We start from the raw sequence: 25,105 nt of genomic DNA on the forward strand, positions 1-25,105 counted from the left end.
CCTACATTTAATTTTTGTGTAAGTGATTGATTTGCCTATCCTCTCCACAATCTCTCTGTCTGGCTCGCAGACTTTGGAGATCTTCAGGCAACATCTTTTTCTGTCTGGAGCAGCTGCTGTTGCTGTGTTTAAGGAAAAAAAAGAAGAAAAAAACCCAGTATTTTCTTGATGCAACAGAGATGACAGTCATAGCTTCCAGCCATCTATCAGTGCTACCACAGCAGAAATCCCCTCCCTGCACCAAACCAGACGGAGGGGCTGTTTCTCAGCTCCCTGTTACTAAGGTTGGTGACCCACCTTGCGCGGAAGGGACTGGCGGTGAGCTGTCCATTTCCGAGTCCATTCCTAGGTTTTCAACAAAATGCTTCCGTTGGAGGAGTGGACAAATTCTGGGCCACAGTATTTTCAGGGCCTTACCTCTCCTGCCGGGCTCACATGCTGCAAAAAGATTCCAGTTTGCATCCCCGGAATCAACTGTGGCGACTGAGCATGCCCAGTTCTCCTGCGGACGCCAGGTTTGAGCAGGGAGGGAGCAGAGTGATGGGAAGAATGCAAGGAGTTACCACCAAGAATAGAGTCTCAATAGAGGACAGGGGCAGTGTCGGGGTAGGGGGCCGGGAGAAAGGGAACAGGAGAAAGAAGTTTGTCAATTATCCTGTCTGCCTAAAAATAGAGATATTTCTTTGTGGCATCAAAGTGGAGTTATAAAAAAATAAGTGTAAAAGATTTGTCTATCTTCCCAAACTTGAACAAATACATAAATTAGGATTGTTAGTACTCAGAATAAATACTGTTAAGAATACCAGGGAACTCTTGTTCCCTGGATGAGAGACGGGAACTATACACAGGAATCGTGGTATGGGGATTAGGGAAGGTTTAGGGAAACCCCCAACCCTTTTTTTGGCTGGCGGTGGGGGTGGGGTGGGGTGTTGGAACCTGTCCTAGAAAAGCAGGCTAAAGCCAGTTTGATGTGGCTTATGGATTGTCACTTGTGGGGAACAGTTAAAGGGTTTAGGACCAAATGAGGATTAACTAGAGGAATTTAAAAGAGTATGACATTACTGGGCTAGATGGGCAACCAATTTATAGCTTAAAAGAGCAGAGAAAATACAAGTCTTTCCTGAAAAGAAGGTCTACAATACATCTGATGGAAATTTTTGAAGGCCAGAGTCAAAAGTTTGCATGTCATGGGGTTAATGGTCAGTACAAAATAGTGACAGTTTAATGGTAAGAGGGAATCATATTAGCAGATCATTACAAGAAAAACAAGCCTGAGGGGCTAGAGAGGATGCTGAATTACTGGTCCAGTTTTATACTTGTATAGCAACTCCCCCAGTTGCTTTTATGAAAACCTTTTTTGTTTAGTTTTCAAAACAAACATGTTATGTAAAGCAGATTTTATTATTTTCATTTTCAAGGTGAGAAATTGAGGCACAGGGAGTCTGAATAACATGTCTAAGATCACCCAGTGATGAAACCAGGGCTAGAATTTAGGTCATCTAAAACTAGTTCAGAAATTTTTTTAAAAATTCAATATTTTTTACATTACATTCTTAACCAGGCTTAACATGATCAGTTCCTGGGCTGAAGTTTTTATGCTTGGAAGAGAGATCTGGGCTCTGTTTTAGAAAATTAATCAGACGACTTTGCAAATAATTTTGTGAGAGGCAATATAGCATAATATTTAGAACTCAGTCAAGGCCAAACACTGCTATTTATTTGTTATATGATATTGGGAAAGTTATAAGTTACAGCTTCTTCAACTGAAAAATGAAAAGGGAATGTTATTATATATCTCTTGAGTTTTGGAATCAGTTAAATAACATATATGAAGTTCCTGACATTTAGTAAGTGTTCAATAAAACTTGCTATTATCATTGTCAATGTTGCTGTAAAATGAATATATTATTGCTATATTCATCTCAATGTAGATATTGAGAGGATGTATAGGTTTCAGGTTTTTATGAGAAGTGGCTTGTCAGTACTTTCTACCAAGAAGGAAAAGTGGAAAATGGAGAACTGGAAAAGACTCTTCATAGTGGAGGTGGGAGGTGGAGTTTTTTAGTTATAATTACGAAAACTTTGCAGTATGCTTGGAGAGCCAATTGAACAGGCATTAAAAGCCAAGATTAGATATGGGACAGAAGCAGTCAGAGGTAGAAAGGTAGAGAAGTGAAAGAGAAAGAAAAATAAGAATAGATAAGTATGTCAAATGAGTGAATGTATTAATCCTGACTCAAGTGAAATGGAAGAACAGATTCTCATTAAGCCTCCCAGGGTTTACCTCCATTTAGTATAGTATATATAAAGTACATTTGAAGGATATGGGCAGAGGAGGCCTAGATATGTTTCTCTTTTTTTCCCAGTCCTTCTTAGGAAGCTTCAGTGATAATTTCCTTTTGCTGGACAAGCCATCATTGCATTTTGTAGACTCTAATCACTCCAAGGGTTAGAGCGTTCACTCTTGTTGGCTAAGTGTATAGTCTTGTTTTGGTAGCACCTGACTGTTATGTCTGAAGTTACAGAAAAAGTGTGTCAGAAAGATGTGTTCTCTTAAGTGCCTACTGTTGGCCAAACACATTCTTGGTGCTGGAGATGCAGCAATAAATAAGGCAGGCAAACACCCTATATATGTGAAACCTCACACTCCAGCTAGACTAGAAATAGGACTCGATTTAACTTTTTAAGAGACTGCTGCTTTCTCTTCAAAATATTTAATAATTGTTATAACCTTTTTGACATGGATATATATGGAGAATATATGTAACAGTAATAATGGTGATATCATTTTAGTAAGAATGGAATTAGCCTTTTAAAAGTATGAAGCCTGGTATTTAGGATTGCATTATGATTTCACATTTTCCTTTGATATTCAATGTTGAATTTGCTTTTAGGAGTAACCTAACAATTTAAAAATTATAAGGCCATGGAAGAAGCTTCCAGCAGAATATATAACAAATATTTATATCTCATGACGTTTAATCTTGGGTGATCTACAGTGAGTCTACTTTGGATCCCTTCTAAGATTCTGATGTCTGAAAAAGGACTTAAGTTGAGCTTACTCATAACATTTCCCTAAGGTATAAAACTACAGTAAAGTTCACTTTTAAAAGATAATTTGATGATATAGGATAGATGATTGGATTTAGTACTTTTAGAAAATGCTAATTCCATATTTCCAAGTGGCCCAGTTTATTGAATTGTTTTATTTGTGGAAAAAAGTTATAAAAAGTCTTTAATGTAATTAAATCAGGGAAAGAAAAATGGGACTAAAATGTCAAAGTAACAAAAAGAGCACATGGATTGGCTAAGTAATATTGTTTTTTCTATTCAATTTGCATTGAAATTTAAATTATAATCTGAGTTTAAAGAAAACATACTCACTACACCTTGTAGTCAGTAGGAAGCAAAATGAAGTATAAGAAATTAATCCCTGTTTCTACTTTCATGATTTGAATTATTACTCTAGCATGGTGAGTGACTATGGAAATAAAATATATGTATAAAATGCTAAGGTTGGGAATGAGTGGTAGAATCTGAAGGCTATAAGTATTGAGTTTACTTATTTATTAATATTATGTTTATGATAAAAATATTGAGATCAGATTAGGAAGTGGGCTAGTTTATGATGAAGAGTTAGAAAATATCTGGGCCAAGGTCTGGAACTCAAATACAGTCAGAGAGCATGGTCAGAATACAATGATACTTCCAATATATCATTTCTTTCTAACCTTGAATGATGGTTGCTTCAGAAGTCTAAACTAGGCATGAATAGTTTGCAGTGTATTACGATGGGCCGCAAGTAAATGGAGAAATGTGGATGCCACTCTCAGCCCTTCTGTGAGAGAGACTTCAAGTCTTCCTTTCCCATATCACATAGGGCACATGACAATGATCATTTGACTTCCTGTGAGGACACCATTGTCAATCTATATAGTAAATATTAGTTAAGTTTTATGTTTTATTTTTAGGTAAAATAAATTTAGATTGAAGTTTTAATATATTCTCGCACCACAAACAGTTGTCTCAGATACTCTTTGGGGTGTACTACTTTTTTTTTTTTTTAGAAAAAGGGAATAATTTGTGTGTGTTGCATCTTTTATGGAATTATATATATATATATATTTTAATGGGTCTTATTTTTGAGAGGGATATAGGTTCGCAGCAATATTAAGCAGAAGGTACAGAGATTTCCCATATATCCCCTGCCCCTTACACATACATAGCTCCCCCATTAACAAGATCTCTCACCAGAGTGGTACATTTGTTACAGTTGATGAAACATTATCACCCAAAGTCCACAGTTTGCATTAGGACTTGGTGTTGGACATCCTATAGTTTTGAACAAATTTATAATAACATGTATCCACCATTATAGTATTATACAGAGTCATTTCACTGCCCTAAAGATCCTCTGTGCTCTGCCTATTCATCCCTCCCTTTCCACTAACCTCTGGTAACCACTGACTTTTTTACTTTCTTCATAGTTTTGCATTTTTTAGAGTATTATATAGTTGGAATCACAGTACCTAGCCTTTTCAGATTGGCTTCTTTCATTTAGTAATAGGCATTTAAATGTATTTTCATGACTTGATATCTCATTTCTGTTTATCACTGAATTATATTTCATTGTCTTGATGTACTACAGTTTATTTATCCATATACCCACCGAAAAATATCTGGGTTTCCTCCAAGTTTGGCACTTATGAATAAGTCTGGTATAAACATCCATGTGCAGATCTTTGTGTGGACATGTTTTCAATTTCTTTGGGTAAATACTAAGGAGTGTTATTACTGGATTGTATAAGAGTATTTAGTATATTTAAAAACTGCCAAGCTGTCTTTAGTAGTGGCTGTACTACATGCTATTCTCATGAGCAATGAATGAGAGTTCCTCTTGCTCCACACGCTTACCAGCATTTGGTGTTGTCAGTTTTTTATAGGTTGTCGGATTGATTCGGTAATATTTTGTAGAGAGTTTTTGCATTCATGCTTATGAGGGATATTGGTTTGTAGTCTTCTTTTCTTATAATATCTTTGTTTGGTTTTGGTATTAGGGTGATGGCCTCACATACTGAGTTAGGGAGTGTTCCTCCTTTCTATTTTCTGACATAGATTGTTTTGGAAGGTTATTCATTGTTGACACCATTATTTTTAATAGATAGATTCATATATATTTTGACCACAGGATTGTAGAGATCAACTGGAGTCTAGATTTTAGACTGGCTCCTTAATTTACGGATGATGGAACTGGACATCAAAGACATAAAGAGATATATTTAAGGGCATGCTACTTATGATGCTAGTTAATGGCAGAACTCAGCCTAGAGTCCAAATCTCTTGATTATTCATTTATCATTCTTTCCACTATTATATAGTCTCTATTACTAGCATAGCATCAATGGCTGAGTTCCAAATTAAAATGGAAATTAGGCAGTTTGTAAAGTAATAATAGATATTGTCTCAGGCTCATGATAGGTACAAACATCTGTAATCCTCATGATAATCCTGAAAAGTTGCTAATGTTTTCCAGCCTTGCAGATGAGAAACTGAGGTCCAGAGATTTGTATAAATTATCCAAGTTCACATAGCTAAGAAGTGCTAAGCTAGGATTTGAAAATATTTTTTCTAGTTAATAAGTAACTTGTCTCCCTTAAGGCTAATTAAACAATAAAAAAGAATCCCATTATAAAACGAGCTTTCACATCTTCCCCTCCAATAAAATATGAAAGTACTCTGATACAAGGTGCTATAAAATGTCAGGTCTTTTTGCCCACATATTTCATGATTCCATTTATATGAAATGTCTAGAATAGGCAAATCCTTAGAGACATAAAGTAGATTAGGGGTTGCCAGGACCTGGGATGTAGGGGAGAGTTAGGAGTGACTGCTAATAGGTACAGAGTTTCTTTTTGCGGTGATGGAAATGTTTTGAAATTACGTGGCAGTTATGGTTACACAACACTCTGAATATACTAAAAACCAATGAATTGCACACTGTAAAATGGTGAATTTTATGTTATGTAAACGTTATTTCAAAAAATTATTTTAAAAGTAAGTTACTGTTTAGCATTATCATGAACAAGGAGAAGGCCAAGTATCCAAAAAATGCTTATATCAGTTACATTTATATAAATTAAGAAGAGGGCAAATAAAATATTCACAAAATAAAAATAACTTCCTCCCCCCACAAGAAATTCTTTACCACAAATTTGATTCTGTTTGTCAAGATAATGCTGAGATTGGTCAGGGTTTCAGGTTATTTGCAGACCTAGAGGTCTTGGAATATATCTTCAAAGCTGAGTTAAGAGAATATATGGTGCATTTTATGTACCAGAGAGAGAGAGAACTATTTCACTTGAGTCACACTGTATTTAGATATTTAATTTCTTATGGCAATATTTTGCAGTTTTGTCTTAGTGTAAATTTCTATGCAATATAGCAAGAATAACACAAAAATTGCAGAAGTGCCATTTATATAGTGGTTCCTACATTGAGCTTAAATACCAAATTCATGTTGAATTCCAAGTAGCTCAGAACTCGAGAGGTGCTCTCAGAAGATGAAAATGGAGATTAATCTACAAACTCAGTTGGATAGAGTGAGGATATATTATAGCCAAAGACTCTTGATATAGTTTTGAATTAATGACAAAGTCCCTGTACCAACATCAGCAAGACTTGCTCATTCATCATGAAAATTATGCTCTAAGGATCTAATAAGCAAGTTTTTAAGGCAGAATTTTCCCATTGCATATTGAATGTGCTAGGTTGCTGGAGTGCCTCCAACATTTATTTGTAACTCCACTTGTTCTTGCTAATTCTGGAAAACCAAAATTATTTAGGGAAGGCTGTTTCTTTCTAGTGTCTTTTTTCCCCCTTTTGACTAATGAGGCTTTGATATAAAAGATGATGACCTAGTCAAATTTCAGAAAGCAAGTGACATAAAAAGTAGGTATATAACAACTACCAGATGGGATCAAAACATAGCTCTGCTTAGGAAGCGTATTTCATTATTGTTAGATCCATACTGCTTTTTTCACAAAGTGGTGAATTTCTGTTGATATTTAAGGTTTTCTGGGAATAAACCTCTCCCAATGCTTCTGATTTTCTCAGATATATGAATGTGGTTTAAAAATGAAAAAAAAAAACCCCACCACATACACACGACAAACCCAACACAGAGACAGCAGCAAGACACACCCTTAAGGTATAATATAATTTATTTTAGTGCATAACCATGTACTTTGTAGTATAACTTTATGATATAAATGTCTGTTAAAAACATGTCATATATAATTGACAGAACACCTATAGTAAATATAAAAATTTGGTATTTTTTTCCAAAACAATGGGATTATTGAAAACCTTACTCTTGAGGACCACCTGCATCAGAATTGTCAGGAGGGCTAGTTAAAAATTCAAGTTCCAGGCCTTATTTAAGCCTACAGTCTGAGAATATTAAAGAGTAGCACTAAGGAAACCAGCATTTAAAAAAACTTCTAGGTGATTCTTATGTACATTAAAGCTTGAGAATTTTTGCCTTAAATATCAACAAAATAGAAAAATCATCATATATTTTTAAATTATTTTAACCGTAAGAATGCTGGGACACTAAGTTTTGCCATAAAACAGCCTTTTTAACAATAAATCATAATGGGCTAGAAAATTAAGTGCTTATTTACTTATTTAGCATATTACCTATTACTTTGCAATATTGTGTATATACATGTATATATATCCTGATGATTTCAATTTATGATGGCTTGCTTATGATTTTTCAACTTTACCAGGGTGCAAAATCTATGGACATTCAGTATACTACTCAACTTTCCATGGTGTTACCTCTGGATAAACCCATTGTAAATGGAAAATTCCATATATGGAAGATGCACTTTCAACTTATGATATTTTCAGTTTACAGTGGGTTTACCAGGGCATAACTCCATTGTAGGTTGAGAAGCATCCGTATGTAAATTATTTTACTTAAATGCAAATACATATAACTTGTTGCCTCAATCGGTGGCTGGATTCTTGAAAGCAGCTTATTTAAGATAATTTTTGTGCTGCTCTCACAGAACCAAGTGCATGGAACTCCTTGTTAAATATATTATGGGTAATAGATTAAGCAGCAACACTAGCAGACATTAATTGTTAAGAGTTTGGACATTGGAGTTGGAAAATTCTAAAAGTTTCAGTTAGGAGGTGTGTCAATTTTGGCAAGTTATCTAGGTTTTCAATGTCTTACTTTTCTTACCTACAAAATAGGAATGGTAATAATATATCTATCTCCCAGGTTTGTGAGAAGCAATGAAAAAAATACGTGTTATATCATTTAGACTAATGACTCAGTAATAGTAGCTATTATTCTTATTCTTGGCTTAATAGTTTTCCTTTTGAATGAAAATCATTACCTGATATGCACAATTAATTCAATCCTTGATTCAATAATGCTTACTCAATAACTCGATGTATCCATTTGACAGTAATATAGAAGTATGTCAATAATATAAATTGATAATTATAATACAGTACAATCCTTTTCCTAATTATAAAATTAATACTTGATTTTTAGGATCATTTGGAAGGCATCAAAAGTAAATGTAAACTAATTTTATCATTTTTTAGCTTTTTATTTTGACTCTATTTTTACTCACGGAATACTTGCAAAAATAGTACAGAATTCCCATATCCTTTTCATCCTCCTTACCTTAACTTTCTAAAAACTAGAAAGTTAACACTGATACAATTATATTAATTAAACTACCATATTCGAATATCACCAGTGTTTTCACTAATGTCCATTTTCTGTTCTAGGATACAATTCAGAGTACCATATTGTGTTTAGATATCACATTTCTTTAATCTCCAGTTTGTGACAGTTATTAAGTCTTTTTCTTTCATGACCTTGTCACTCTTGAAGTGTACAGGTCAATGTTTTGGAGATTATTACTCAATTTGTGTTTGAGGTTTTCATGGTTAGATTGAGGTTATGCATTGTTTGTCAATAATACTGTAGAAGTGATGTTCCGTTTTCCTTTCTTTATATCAGGATATACATATCTTACTTCTGGTGACATTAACTTTGATTATGGAGGTATCTTCTGTTTTTTTCCCATTGAAAAGTCAAAAAAGTTTCCCTTTGTAATAATATATTTGGGGAGATACTTTGAGACTATGTGAATTTCCTATTTCTCCTCAAACTTTTGCACATTAATTTTAGCACTCATTGGTAAATATTTCCTGTAGCATTTATGGAGGTGTCTGCCTCATGACTTTTTAAAACTTTTATTTGGTTTTTAATAGACACATAATAATTATACATATTTATTCTGTAAATATGTATGGTATGATGTTTTGATACAAGTATACGTTGTATAATAATCAAATAAGGGTAATTAACATATCCATCACCTCAAACACTTATCTCTTTATTATGAAAACATTCAATATCCTTGATTTTAGCTATTTTGAAATATACAATATATGTGTTAACTATAGTCACTGTACTGTACAATAGAACACCAGAACTTATTCCTCCTATCTAACTGTAGCTTGGTGCCCATTGACCAAACTTTACCCATCATTCCCTTCTCCCTACCTTCCCCAGCCTCTAGTAACCACTATTCTATTCTCTACTTCTACGGAAACAACTTTTTAAGATTCCATATATAAGGAGACTTCAAAAGGTTTGTAGAAAAATGTAATTAAAAGATAAAAATAAAATATAAACTTTATTTCTGATTATAAGCTCTATCAAGTTCAAGACACTTTTGTAAGTGATGATACCAGCCATTTAATTAATCCCTAAATAACTAAGGGTCTTGGGAATTTAACCATGTCAATGCAGTCTCTCTTTTACATTAATAACTGAAGAAAAATGGGTGCCCTTTATGTATTTTTTTTAAGATTCACACAAAAAAGAAATTAGAATGAGCCAAATCAGGACTTTAAGGTGGATGCCTAATAATTTCTCATTGAAACTCCCTCAAAATTGCCCTTGTTTGATGAGAGGAATGTGTAGGAACATTGTTGTGGTAGAGAAAGACTCTCTGGTGAAGGTTTTCTGGGCATTTTTCTGCTAAAGCTTTGGCTAACTTGCTCAAAACACTCTCATACTAAGCAGATGTTGTCATTCCTTGGCCCTCCAAAAAGTCCACAAGGAAAATGACTTTAGCATCTCAAAAAACCGATGCCATGACCTTTGTTATTAATGGGTCTGCTTTTGCTTTGACTAGACCATATCCTCCTCTTGGTAGTCATTGCTTTGATTGTGCTTTGTCTTCAGGATCATTCTGGTAAAGCCATGTTTCATCTCTTTTGCAATTCATCAAAGAAATGCTTCAGGATCTTGATTCCACTTGCTTAAAATTTTAATTGAAAGTTCTGCACTTGTCTGCAGATAATTTGGGTGCAGTGATTTTGGCACTGTTTTAGTTGAAAGTTTGCTAAACTTTAATTTTTCAGTCAGAATTGTGTAAGCTGAAGTATTGGTTATAGCTATGGTGTTGGCTATTGCTTGTGCTGTTAATCACTGGTCCTCTCCAGTTAGGGCACAAACAAGATTATTTTCTCCCTTGAAGATTGATATGAATGGTCTGCCACTGTGGGCTTCAACATTGTTTCTTCCCTTCTTAAAATGAGTTATCCATTTGTGAACTGCTGATTTATTTTGGACATTGTCTCCATAAAGCATCAATGATTTCACCATTCTTCCACTCAGGCTTCATCATAAATTTGATGTTTGTTCTTGGTTCAATTTTAGCAGAATTTGTGTTGCTCTGATATGGGCTGTTTTCAAACTCATGTCTTATCTTTCTAGGTGCTTCTAGATACTCATCAGACATGTTATAACAAGTTAGTATGAGTTTATTTTGGTGCAAAATTTTTTTGAAATTCATGCAAATTTCTTTATCATACACATTTTCTGTGAGCTTTTTGAAGACCCCTTGTATAAGTGAGATCATGCAGTATTTGTCCTTCTGTGCTAGACTTATTTCACTTAACATAATGTTCTGTAGGTTTATCTATGTTGTGAATGACAGGATTTCATTCTTTTTTGTGGCTGAATAGTACTCTATTGAGTGTGTATATTACATTTTTATTTTTATTTGTATTATTTGTTATTTATTCACCTTTTTTGAGTTGGAGTTTCATTCTTGTTGCCCAGGCTGGAGTGCAGTGGCACAGTCTCAGCTCACTGCAACCTCCAACTCCTGGGTTTAAGCAATTCTCCTGCCTTATCTTGCTGAGTAGCTGGGATTACAGGCGCCCGCCACCATATACCTGGCTAATTTTTTTTTGTATTTTGAGTAGAGATGGGGTCTCACCATGTTGGCCAGGCTGGTCTCGAACTCCTGACCTTAGGTGTTCCACTCACCTTGGCCTCCCAAAGTGCTGGAATTACAGCCACCACGCCTGACCTTTTTATTTTTTTAAGAGACAAGGTCTTGCTCTGTCACCCAGGCTGGAGTTTAGTCGTGCAATCATGGTTCACTACACCCTCAAGGACCTGGGTTCAAGTGGTCCTCTCACCTCGACCTCTTGAGTAGGCAGGACTACAAGTGTGCACTACCATGCCTGTCTAATTAATTTTTTTATTTTTTTATTTTTATTTTTATTTTTTTTTGTAGAGACAGGGTCTCAGTATGTTGCTCAGGCTGGTCTTGAACTACTGGCCTCAGGCAATCCTCCTGCCTCCGCCTCCCAAAACCACTGGGATTACAGGCGTGCATCACTATACCTGGCCTACATTTTAATTTTTATTATTTATGTATATATATATATACACGTATATATCTATATACATAATGTATATAGATATATACGTATATATACATATATACATATATCTAGAGAGAGAGAGAGAAAGAGAGAGAGAGAGAGAGAGACAGAGTCTCACTCTGTTGTCCAGGCTGGAGTGCAGTAGCACGATTCTTGGCTCACTGCAACCTCTACCTCCCAGGTTCAAGCAATTCTCCTGCCTCAGCCTCCCGAGTAACTGGGACTACAGGTGCCTGCCACCACTCCCAGTAATGTTTTTGTATTTTTAGTAGAGACAGGTTTTTACCATGTTTACCAGGCTGGTCTCGAACTCCTGACCTCAGGTGATCCGCCCACTTTGGCTTCCCAAAGTGCTGTGATTACAGGTGTGAGCCACTGTGTCCGGCCTACCTGGCTTACATTTTTAAATCCACTCATTTATTGATGGACACTTAATTTGACTCCATGTCTTGGATACTGTGAATAGTGTTGGTGTAAACATGGGAGTACAAATATCTCTTCAACATATGGATTTCATTTCCTTTAGATATATGGCAGTAGTGGGATTGTTGGGTCATATGACAGTTCTATTTTTAATTTTTTGAGGATATTGTCCATAATGGCTATACAAATTTATTCTCACCAATTGTGAGAAAATCTCCACATTCTTGCCAGCATTTGTTTGTTTGTTTTCTCTTTTTGACAATAGCCACTCTAACTGGAGTGATATCTCATTGTGGTTTTGATTTGCATTTCCCTGATTGTTAGTGATGTTGAGCAGTTTTTCATATGCTAGTTAGTCACTTGAATGTCTTATTTTGATGAATGCCTAATCAGATCTTTCACCCATTTTTAAATTAGGTGATTTAATTTTTGCTATTTGAGTTTCTGATTTAATTTTTTGCTATTTAATTGTTTGAGTTTCTTATAAATTCTAGATATTTACCTTTTGTCAGATGCAAGGTTTGCAAGTGTTTTCTCCAATTAAGTTGTCTTTTTGCTCTGTTCATTGTTTCCTTTACTGAGCAGAAGCTTTTCAGCTTAATGTAATCCCATTTGTCTGTTTTTGCTTTTGTTGCCTGTGCTTTTGAGGTCTTATCCAGAAAATCCTTGCCCAGACCAATATCATGAAGCATTTCCTCTACAGGTTTTCTTCTAGTAGTTTTATAGTTTCAGGTCTTACATTTAAGTCTTTAATCCATTTTGAGTTGATTTTTGTATATGGTGATCCATAGGGGTCTAATTTCATTCTTATGCATGTGGACATAGTTTTCCCAGCATCATTTATTGACAAGGCTTTTTCCAATATATGCTCATGGTGCTTTTGTCAAAAATCATTTGGCTGTAAATACGTGGATTTGTTTCTGGGTTTTCTATTCTGTTTCATTGATTTATGAGTCTGTTTTTATACCAGCACCATGATAGTTTGGTTACTATTGTTTTGCAGTATATTTTGAAGTCAGGTAGTGTGATACCTCTAGTTTTCTTCTTTTTGCTCAGATATCTTTGTCTATTTAGGGTCTTTTGGGCTTCCATACAAAATTTAAGATTTTTTCTGTTTTTGTGAAGACTGTCATTGGTATTTTGATAGGGATTACATTAATTCTGTAGATTGCTTTGAGTAGTATGAGTGTTTTAACAATATTAATTCTTCCAAATCATCATCATGGGATATCTTTTCATTTGTGTCTTCTTCAATTTCTTTCCTAAATGTTTTATAGTTTTTATTTTAGAGATCTTTCATCTCTTTGGTTAAATTTATTTATAGGTATTTCTTTTTTTTAAGATAAAAAAAGACAAATTTTGAGCTAGACCAATTAAGAAAAAAAGAAAGACAAATAAATAAAATCAGAGATAAAGAAGGAGACATTTCAACTCATGGTCAAAAAAACACAAAGGATCATTATCAACAACTATACAACAAAAAATTGGAAAACCTAGAAGAAATGGATAAGTTCCTAGAAACATACAACCTGCCAAGACAGAATCATGAAGAAGTAGACAACCAGAACAGACCAATAACAAGTAATGAGATTGAATCAGTAATAAAAAGTCTCCCATCAAAGAAAAGCCCAGGTCCTAATGGCTTTACTGCTGAATCCTTCCAAACACATAAAGAACAAATGCCATTCTTCTCAAACTATTCCAGAAATTGAAGTGAGGGGAAATTTTTCCAAACTCATTTGATAAGGCCAGCAATACCCTGATACCAAAACCAGACAAGGACACAACAAAATAAGAAAACTACAGGCCAATATCCCTGATGAACATATACATAAAAATCCTGAACAAAATATTAGCAAACTGAACCCAGCACATCAGAAAGATCATTCCCTACAATCAAGTGGGATTTATTTCAGGGATGCAAGGATGGTTAAACATATGTAAATCAATAAATGTGATACATCACATTAACAGAAAGAAGAACAGAAACCATATGATCATCCCAATAGATGCAGAAAAGCAATTAATAAAATTTAATATCCCTTTGTGATAAAAACCCTCCCAAATTAGGTAGAGAAGGAACATACCTTAACACAATAAAGGCCATATATGGCAAACACACAGTTAACATCATACTTGAATGGGGAAAAGTAGAAAGCTTTTCTTCAGAAATCTAAAACAAGATAAGGATGCCCACTTTGCCACTTTTATTCAACATAATTCTGGAAGTCCTAGCCAGAGCAATTAGGCAAAAGAAAGAAATAAAGGTCATTTAAATTGGAAATGAGGAGTCAAAAATTGTCCCTGTTTGCAGACTACATGATCTCATATATGAAAAACCCTACGCACTTCACCAAAAAACTGTTAGAGCTAGAGCATAAGTGCAGTAAAATTTCAGAATACAAAGTACAAAATGCTAATTAGTAGCACTTTTATATGCCAACAGGAAACTATCCGAAAAATAAATCAAGAAAGCAATTCCATTTATAATAGCTCATGGTGACTATTTCTCTTATTCTTTCTGCATTTAGATATTTGAAATCTGTGGAGAAGAGCTGTTACTTCTCCATTTTTTATTCAATTATTTATTTATTTCAGTAAGGACTCAAAGCTATTTATTTTATTTTCTGGGTCATAATCCAGTACTTCGTTGCTCAGATTGATTGTTTCATCTGTGGACATTGAGAACTCTTTCTCAATGAATTCTCTCAATTGAGGGCTCCCATGTTCCTTTAACATGCTTCCATCCTTTTGTGAATACTCCCTTACAGTCTGGTACCACAGAGTTTTTCAACATTGTCTTGTATTTTCCCTGACTCCACTCTGGAATGAACCATGTCATTAAGGAGCTGCTGGGCTCATTTTTGAGGCTATCTATAAGTATTGTTAAAATTATTTCCAGAAAGATTGTATACCAGTTTTCACTTCCACTAGAAGCCTCAATGGTATTTAACAAACTTTGTCAATTAACTCGGTAAACATTTTACTAACTTTCTTTTGTATTCCATTTACAACTTTGTTTGCTATCAGTATTTCTCTATGAAGTAAGCTTTCTCTTTCTTTCCTTCCTTCCTTCCTTCCTTCCTTCCTTCCTTCCTTCCTTCCTTCCTTCTTTCTTTCTTTTTGAGATGGGGTCTTGCCATGTTGCTCTTGCTAGAGTGCAGTCGCTGTTTACAGGCATGGTCATCACAGTGCACTGCAGCCTCTGAATCCTGGTCTCAAGCTATCCTCCTACCTCAGCCTCCCAAGTAGCTGGAACTGCAGGCACACAACACCATCCCTGGCCTGCATTTTCTTTAAAAATCACAGCTCAAACGAAACATTGAACTATTTGAAACATTATTTAATTTAGTTTACCAGTAAGGTGAATTTCATGGGTAACAAGGTATTACTGAAATGCTTGTGTACCTGGCTCCCTTGTACATTATAAGGTATAAGGTATAAGTCTCCAGCCTCATCATTACAGATCCTCTCTAGATACCATTTTGGCCATGACAATTTTCAATTTTTGAATAATGAATGAAATGGTTCGTTTGCTTCCTCAAAAACGACATTTTTTTTTTTAATTTTTAAGAGCAAAGTTGAAAGAGGTCCAGTTAACAAGGTATTTCAGTGTCTTATCCTTTTCCAATCTTACTGTTTATTACAATATGATAGACTAGACAGAGACACTTGTTTTTATTTATTCTATTAAGATGATTTTTATGTACTTTCATTTATGTCATTTCTTATGAAGATACTCATTCTTATTTGAACTATCCAGTAGCTTTTGTATCATCAAAACCATGTTGAAGAACTGACCAAAAGTCATAATATATGACAAATTTGACAAAAGTAAAATTGCTAAGCCCCCCTATATGTTGTTAGTGAAATAAAGCATGATGATTTGAACCTTGCTCATAATGCTCTGATTTAATAATCCTGCTTTTTATCTTTAAGAGATTTGAAAAACAATTAGTTCTTAAGAGCTGAAATTAGGAGTAATCTATCTTAAATTGAGTAATCTTGTAGCAGTTATACCATAGTAATTGTTTCACATTCATTATTGTATTGTGAATATAGTAGTACTTTCTATTTAGATTTTTAACATATTCATTATAATTGGTTATCATGAAGACTAAACAACAACTTTCTGACGTCAGTCCTCTTAGCCTGATATTAGAAGTTGTTTGGATAGTAGTGCTAGTCTAATAAAGGGAGTTGGAATATCCAGTAAAGACCATTTGTGTAATATAAGGTAATATAATATTTTGCTAAATCTTTATGAGGATAATGAAATGGTGAACTTAATATCCACATTGTCCATTAAAAATACATGAAGCTGCCTCATAATTCAGGAACTTATAATTATACAATATTCATTTAGAAGGTATTGATTCAGCCTTGAATGCTGCTTTAAAAAATCGACTTTTCACAAAATTACTTTTAGTAACTTATAATTCCATCTGTTTCCTTTTATAATTTTAAGATATTCTTCCATCTCATTTCACAAAATTAATCTTCACTATCTCTCCTAGCAATATAATTCAGTATTCCTAACCTTTCACCTCCATCTAAACACATTTGCCCCATCTATTCAGATGGTAGCATGGCCTGGTATAGAACTAAAAGGATACATATATCTTTGATTCCCTAGTATAGTGATGTATCTTAATGTAAAAATATCTAGTTAGCTAAGTAGCCCTTTTGATTTCAAATAGACCAAATATTTTAGATTGAATCCTAGAACCTAACTTTCATAGTTATACTGAAACTTTTGGCATTAGAATCAGCTTTTCTTGAAAAAATACATTTTTTTCTGTTGTTTTTCTTGGTTCAAAAAGTATCTTGAATGGGAATGGAAAGACTTCAAGTTTACTGAATCTCAGATGGTTCCATAAAAAAAGATTTGATGATTATGTTTCAATAAGTTATCAATACACATTTACTTTTCTCTTAAAAATAATCTGCGTATTTAGAAAAAAAGGCACAAGAATGTTTGGCAAAATGCAATTGAAATTTAGAACAAGTGTTAAAAATGAATGGTTCATATATTAATGAATCTTAAATTTTAGTTAACTCATTTACATTAACTCAATTTCTGTTAATGTCTTAGTGAGTAAGAATGGAAGTGGTAATGAAGTGGCTTTCCCGTCTTTTAAGAAATGCAGTAGGAATTCAACTCATTTAGGGAGGTGAAATTCTAATCATAGGCATAAGAAAAATATTGCACTGCTTTGATCATAATATCTTTATGTAGATGATCCATGATTCATGAAAAATAGGTCAGTACAAATAAATAAGACTTAGTTAAAATTCCCATTTTAAGTCAATAGTTTCAGCCTCTGGTTTCTTAAACTTTTCACTAGTATTTTTGTAGCGAAGACAAAAATCATTTGGTTCAAGTTTTCTTTTCTCCAGTTCAGGTTAGAATATTAATGCTTTTGAGCTATGAAATCTTCTAATGGAAATCTCATCCAAATTCTGATTTATTTTTGTGGATCCATATTTCATATCAAACTCCTTTAATATTTTTAAGTATTCTAACTAGAAATGGTGAAAAGGAAACAACCTGAGGCCAAGGTAATATGCAATTCAATATAGATAACTTATGTCAATGCACCTGAGTGTTTTATGAATTAAATCATGTTTCTTTGAAAAGTTGATAGAAGCTTACATTTCCACTGAATTTAATAATGAGGAATGTGCTGTTGTGCTATTAAATGAATAGAAATCAGACTTGAGGAAGGCAAAGGCCAAAAGGGTTTTACTTTTTATTGCTGCAGTTCGGATATTAGCATTTGAAAAAGCATTACTTTACTGAATCTTAATTCAAAGTGAACATACATTCCCTATAAATAGTTTGAAAATAAATTAATTTGAATTTTGAATTACGCATGCCAATAAATGCTTAGTATTTTGGCTACTTTTAGTTCAATTTGACTGGCAGTAATTTACTTATAATATGGCATATATGCTTTTGATGAAAAACTACATCCAAATATGAGTTGATGTTTAAAAATGCTTTACATAGAAATGGTATATATCTTACATATGACAAAAGAGATAGTTTTTTCATATACAGTTTAAACGTTTATCAGGTTGAGTCTACTAAGAGAGGGACTGGTAACTACATTTGGTTCTTATATTTGTGACTGACGTGGTCTGCATAAGGCAAGATATTTAAATATTTTCCATTATTTGTCCATTTTAAATATGTCCATGTTTTTATTATTTGCATTCTTTTCTATCATGAAGTCATTTAAGAAAAACTTCTATTCATTGCAAGGTAAAATTAATTGATTCAAGTAGAACATCTACTTTTGAAACCAATAGCAATCTATTAGGTTCAAAATAGGGGTGGGGTGGATTCAAAATAAGAGAGATGGTTCAAAATAGAATGGAGTGATTCCAAATAAGAGGATTTAGGATGGTATAATTCATGTTTATGATGGCAGCACAATGTATTTGCCTGTCTCTTTACCCTTCTTTTATGTCTGGGTTTTGTATGCTATACAAAGTCACTTCTTTCCTTCTGGCCTCTAATCTTTTTTTTTTTTTCTTTTTCTTAACAACACTTATTAGATACTTATATGTATATACAGAAAGTGAGTTAAATATCTTAAGTGGTTTTAGATACATGAAATATCAAAGACAGAATGGAAGATTACGTTCCATAAAAAACAATAACACGACTGGGCATAGTTGCTCACACCTGTATTCCTAGCACTTTGGGAGACTGAGGTGAGAAGATCGCTTGAGTTCAGGAGTTCAATACTAGCCTGGCAACACAGCGAGGACCCATCTCTACCAAAAGTTAAAAAATTAGCCGGGCGTGGTGGTATGTTGCTGTAGTGCCAGCTACACAGGAGGCTGAAGAGAGAGGATTGCTTGTTAGAGGATGCATTGAGCTGTGATTGCCACTGCACTCCAGCTTGGGCAACAGAGTGAGACCCTGCCTCAAAAACAAAAACAAAAACAAACTAGTAAATTAATGAATTAAAATTGCTTCACATCGTGGTGAAGTCTTATAATTTATTTTAAGAAAATTCTGTTTTTAGATTGACTCTATGAATGGATTTGAATAACTGTAAATATTTGATTATGTACAATTTTTTACTTATAGCAAGGTTTCAGGCTCAGCCAACATTTTGATGTGCTCACAGTAGTAACCAAACTATCCCTTATTTAAACTAAGACATTAATAACCTTTGAAATAGTGTTTATGATCTTACCAATTGTTCTAGAGATATCTTGTAGGTGCTCATAAGCTTCTGTTTTAAGCCAGAAGTTTTCATAAAAATTTTTATTTCTATCCACTATTTTTCAAGTAAAAAAAACACACAAATGAAACAAAATAAAATTTATTTATTAAAACATTTTGGAGCCTTTTTGGACTACAATTTGAAGTGATAATAAAGTTACATCAAAACAAGAAGGACTGGATCTTAACCCATCTAATGCTTTATACAATAAATGATGAGGCATGAGAGAGTTACAGGCCATTTGATTTTCAGAAGAAACAATTTAATAAGCAGAAGCAATTGAGAATTGGAAGAGACTATTTTTATTCTCAAAAGTAAAATGGTTATGCTATATTAACCCATAAGTTGTCCTTAAAAAGGAAATAGAAAAAAGTGTGTGTCAGGCCAGGTGTGAACATCCTACTTTATTTATTGACATCCACGTGTTGGAAGCAATTCGGGAATTTCCAATATTTTTTTTTCTCTCTTGGCTTTATATGTTCCCATGAAACTATGGGCTTCTATGGAAATCTTATTAAAAATTCCAAATATAGTAGTAATATTTTTCATACTACAAGACTTCTTGTTATAATATTTTCTCATAACTAATGTAGTCAGGGTTACACCTATATATATATGGATTATGACAAAACATTTAATAATATAACCACAGAGAGAAATGTACAGAAAAGACAACATGTAATTTTTGTTAGTCTCATCCTGATATTTTTCCCCAGTTTTCCCCAAGTGAATTAGTAATTATGTCATATTAGTTTGACTTTCTAAATGCATATTCCTTTCTTTAAAACTATTACAGTGGTTTTATATTATGTGAATAAAGATACAAGAGTTCACCTTTGGTTATTTTGGATAAAGCCTGCAGTAGGAAACACATTGTATTGTTTGGATTTTGTTATATTTTCAAGAAGCTAAGACTTTTTAAAAATATAATATTCCCCCAAAATTTAGTGTTGGCTGAACATTCAAATTGAAAACATAGTAAAGTAATTTTACATAAATCTGAGAGCCAGTCAAAATAATGAGCAATGAACATTTATTGAATGCTGAGGGATGTTTGGAAACTTCCTCTTAATTCTTGCTCACTTTTGAGAATCTGTATTATTTACAAAACTCCTTTTTAATATTAGTAAGCATTTACCCAGGGGTGGGGAAAGGAAATAGTCTAAAAAGGTGATCATATACTTCAATATATATAACTTCTATTAATGCACATGACTATGAATCAAATCATATTTTTAAAAAAGTTTGACAGAAGCTTAAATTTCCACTGAAGTTAATGGTGAACCATGTGCAAAATTAATCTATTGCACCAGAGGTTTTCAGCTTCTAGTGCTAATAGCTTTTTTGGGAATGCATATGTTATTTCATGATCTATTTGTAATGCAGCTAAGCAGATAAATTGATTAAGTTTCCATAGGGTCAGATTCAGAATCAGGCTAGAGATGCATAAAAGCAAAGTAGTTTTTATGACTCATAGTGATAACTTAGAGTGCTTTCTGTTTAGATTCCTTGGTTTAATCCCATTAGAGACTAGCTAGGTATTTTTTATGATGTTCTTCAATTTTAGGAACTGAAATTTGCTTGATGATGCCTTTAAACCAAATGTAAAGGGATGGTTGCTAAAAACAAATATGCTAAAAATAAAGCAATGCAAAAATTTCTCTCTAACTTGTTTGAATTATGCATCACAAATAACTTGGAAATATTTTGAAGCTCTGAAGCAGAAAACAATAGGCTAACTTAATAATTTTCACACTATTGTTCCACATAGTGTGAAAGTCTTTATACCTATACTTTAGAGCTCAAATTTATCCTTGTATAGCCCGTTAAAATTTGAAAGTTCTATGTGTGAATCAGAAGAGATTTTAGGACATATTTTCAAATGTCTAAATAAGTAAATATATATTTTGTAATCAGTACTGCTGATAATACTCTAAGATTATAACTAAAAAATTATTTCTTCCTTGTAAATTAATTTCTTCAAAATTAGATATAACCAGTGCCATAGATATTTTTTATCCTTGATACAGTGACAAAAATTTATGGAAAGCCTTGCTACTATAATAGGAAAACATCTCACATTTGTTGAAATCCTCCCTTTCACCTGGTTTTCTTATGTATTGTTTCTGAAATTTTCATTATCTTAGTTACGAAGAGTTTTATGAGAGCATAATTTCTAACTTTTCCTCATTTATTCGCAGTTCTAAAATAGGTACTGTTCTTGTAGCAGTGGCATATCTTTAGTGCTTAGAGATTTTAGAGGAGGCTTTTCAAAAATCAACTTTTTCTTCTTCTGGAATGATTATACAGGATCTTCTTAATTGAAAACTGTTAACGAAATCTGTTATGGTTCCTCTTTCATTTGGAGAAATCACACTGCCCTGATTTAACACTGAAACTAAGTACTTCCTCAGATGTCCTTGTAATCCCATAGTTAACAATATTTACATGCCTATCATGTTTAATGGTATATTTCCTCAAATAATTGAACAGATTAATTTCAGGTATTTCAGCCTGTCAGGGTGATTGTCAAGGAACATATTTATTTTCATGTCCAAATTAGAAGAGATTAAACCATGAAGAATTTGAAATATTAATTGATAATCAAGATGATATGTCCAAATAAATGTATGTCTCATTTTTCTGCATGCAACTATAATGATTAAAATAATTTTTTGATATTGTGTTTGATCAATATCTTAGATCATTTACTGTGAAATAGTTTATATATTAAAGTATTACAGATATACACCAAAATTTGAAATGAATTTTAAAGCCAACTTAGAATTTATATGTTTAAGAAAGAACTACAAGAAAAAGATGGAAGCACAACGTAGTAATGAAATGATTATCTTGTGTTCTTAGAGAAAAAAGGGAAAACTAGGTTGACTGAGCTAACCATAAAAGTATTAGCATGATATTATTAAAATGTATAGTAATTCTCTTTCAAACTGTTTTCCCTGTAGCTTCAGTTTCCTTAACACTTAAACATAGGTAATTTCTAGTTCTATATTTTATACATTATAAATCTTCTCTCTGTCATCCAGATGTCACAAAGATCAGGCAAATTGGATTAGAGGAGAAGGTCCAGTCTCATTGACCACTTTTTCACTACTAGTACTCGCTGCAGAGCAATAATACCAACCCGATTAAATGGCATGATGGCTGGTTTTTAGAAGCTCTTCAAAAGTTCTTTTACTAGTGGTATAGCATTCATGCATTTTTCAAAATATTACTATATCTATGATCTCATTTCTGCCTCTGTGTTCTATATCTGTATGAAGTAATTAAGGCAGCAGCATTATTTTCAAGAAAAAATGATAAACAAAATCAGGCTCAGTTGGGCTAATTTAACTGTGATGCAATAAGTCAGTGGCAAAACCAACACTAGAACTCAGATGTCTGGAATCTTAATGTGGTCAACTTTTTTTTTTTCTGTTACTCTGTGAAATGGCAGCATTCTCTTATAGTTTACTTACCTGAGGCTGCAACTATACTTTTCAAAATAGATAATCTTATGTGATTACTTACTCATTCACTTACCCCTTCATTTGAATATTTATTGAAAACGTACAGTATATGCTATTGAGTGTTAAGGACTTGGCTCCGCTGACTTCAATTTCCTATCTAAGCTTAATGCTTGCTTGGTAAGAACTTTGAAGTGATTACTGTGATATTTATTGGAGTATTGTTCATCCTGAGACTCTAATAATTGATAAATAGGACCAAATGTTCTTTAAAAACAATAAATTCCAAATATTTGAAACAATTCATATAATTTAGTTGTAAAAAATAGAGAGCTAAGGTTTCCATTGATCACCAACCCTGAGTGTTAGCCTCCTCCAATTTTCCCAGAATTAACCACTGTTTCAGTTTGGTGACTATGCTTCCAGACCTGGCATGTACCCAGGGATAATACATAACATTGAGGGTGTACCCCAATATGGTATCATACTATTGCTTTATAAATTGCTTTTTTATTTAAGCAATATGTTTTGGAGAGCTATGCATGTTGGTTGATTGATCTATCTCATTGTTTGTCTGTTGCATATTCCCCAGTCTGTGTAACTATTTCTCTATTGATGGGCATTTAGGTCAGTTGTTCTTTATTTTTTTTCCTTTTATAAGTAATACCTCAGTGAAAAACTTATGTGTGTTCCTGGTAGATATTGAGATCCCTAGTTGCATCAAAAATTATACTAGATTTTCAGAAAATTGTCCTCCAGATTGGCTGACCCAATTTTTATGCAGTTTTTGAGATTTTTTAACTCGTCCTTTCTCCCAAATGTGATATTATTTACAAATTGTGGGCCAGGAACAGTGGCTCACGCCTGTAATCCCAGCACTTTGGAGGCCGAGGTAGTGGATCCCTTCGACTCAAGAGTTTGAGACCAGCGTGGGCAACAAAGTGACACCACCGTTTCTACAAAAAATATAGAAAATTAGCTGGGCATGTGCCTGTAGTCCCAGCTACTCGGAAAGCTGAAATGGGAGGATGGCTTGAGCCTGGGAGGCAGGGGTTGCAGTGAGCCGAGATTGTGCCATTGCACTCCAGCCTGGGTGACAGAGCCAGACATTGTCTCGAAAAAAATTGCTTTTGCCAATCTAATGATTGAAAAACAATATGTGACTATTTTAAAAATTGGATTTCTTTAGAATATATTTTCAAATTTAGTGGCCATTTCTTTTTCTGTGAATTGCCTGTTCATAGTTTTGTCCACTTAAAAACATAGACTATTTTTTCTTACAGATTCTTAAGACTTATAGATTCTGACATTTTGTTTATTAATTATATTTCAAATCTCATTTTCTAGGTTTATTTTATTTTTAAATCAATTTTATTTTATTTTGCCTGTTTATTTGTGGAGTTTTTCTATAGAAGTTTTTCATAGGGTAGTTAAATTTATCAATCTTTTCATTTGTCAGTTTTTGCTTTTTGTATTTTAGTCAAGTTCAAAAATATATTCTCTCATATGTATTACATATTTTAATACTTTTTTGGTCCTTAGGCCTAAATAGACATTTTTTTTGTAGTGCTTTAAGACAGGTATTTAACCTTATTATTTCAAATCTAATAAGCTTTAAAAACCTAATCTTTTTATTTTGGAATAAATTCAAGTTTATAGAAAGGATGCAAAGATAGAGAGCCCCCATGTATTCTTTACTCAATTTCCTCTACTATTAATGTCATACATGGTAACTTTTTCCAAACTAAGGAATTAACATTGGTGTATTACTTTCAACTAAGCTATAGATTACATTCATATTTCACCAGTTTACCCACTAATGGCCTTTTTCTGTTCCAGTTCTCATCAAGAATACAACATTGAACTTAGTAGTCATATCTCCTTAGTCTTCTCTGATTTGTGACAGTTTCATTCTTCCTTTGTTTTTCATGATCTTGATACTTTTGAAGAGTACTGGTCAGATATGTTGTAGAATGTTCCTTGATTCGGACTTGTATGATGTTTTCTGCATGATTAGACTGGGGTTATGTGATTTTTGGGAAGAACACCACAAAGGTGAAGCGTCTTTTTTCATTACATCATATCAGGTGGTGTGTTACATGATAATGATGGCAGCAGTGGCCCGTCTGGAGCAGCTGCTGCAGGAACGCCAGCTGCAGCGGCGGAGGCCTGGCCAGGGCTGTGTGCTTG

The 25,105-nt window shown here is 33.5% G+C and overlaps 1 protein-coding gene across 6 annotated transcripts in view; it reads left to right on the top strand.

Annotated features, from left to right (window-relative positions):
* SLC4A10 (solute carrier family 4 member 10) overlaps positions 1–25,105 on the top strand; it is a 477,442-nt gene that overhangs the window by 117,624 nt on the left and 334,713 nt on the right. The gene's annotated exons all lie outside the window — the stretch shown is intronic.

The sequence above is a fragment of the Pan paniscus genome, chromosome 13 (genome assembly GCF_029289425.2).
Source record: "Pan paniscus chromosome 13, NHGRI_mPanPan1-v2.0_pri, whole genome shotgun sequence".
In the NCBI taxonomy this organism is placed as follows: Eukaryota; Metazoa; Chordata; class Mammalia; order Primates; family Hominidae; genus Pan; species Pan paniscus.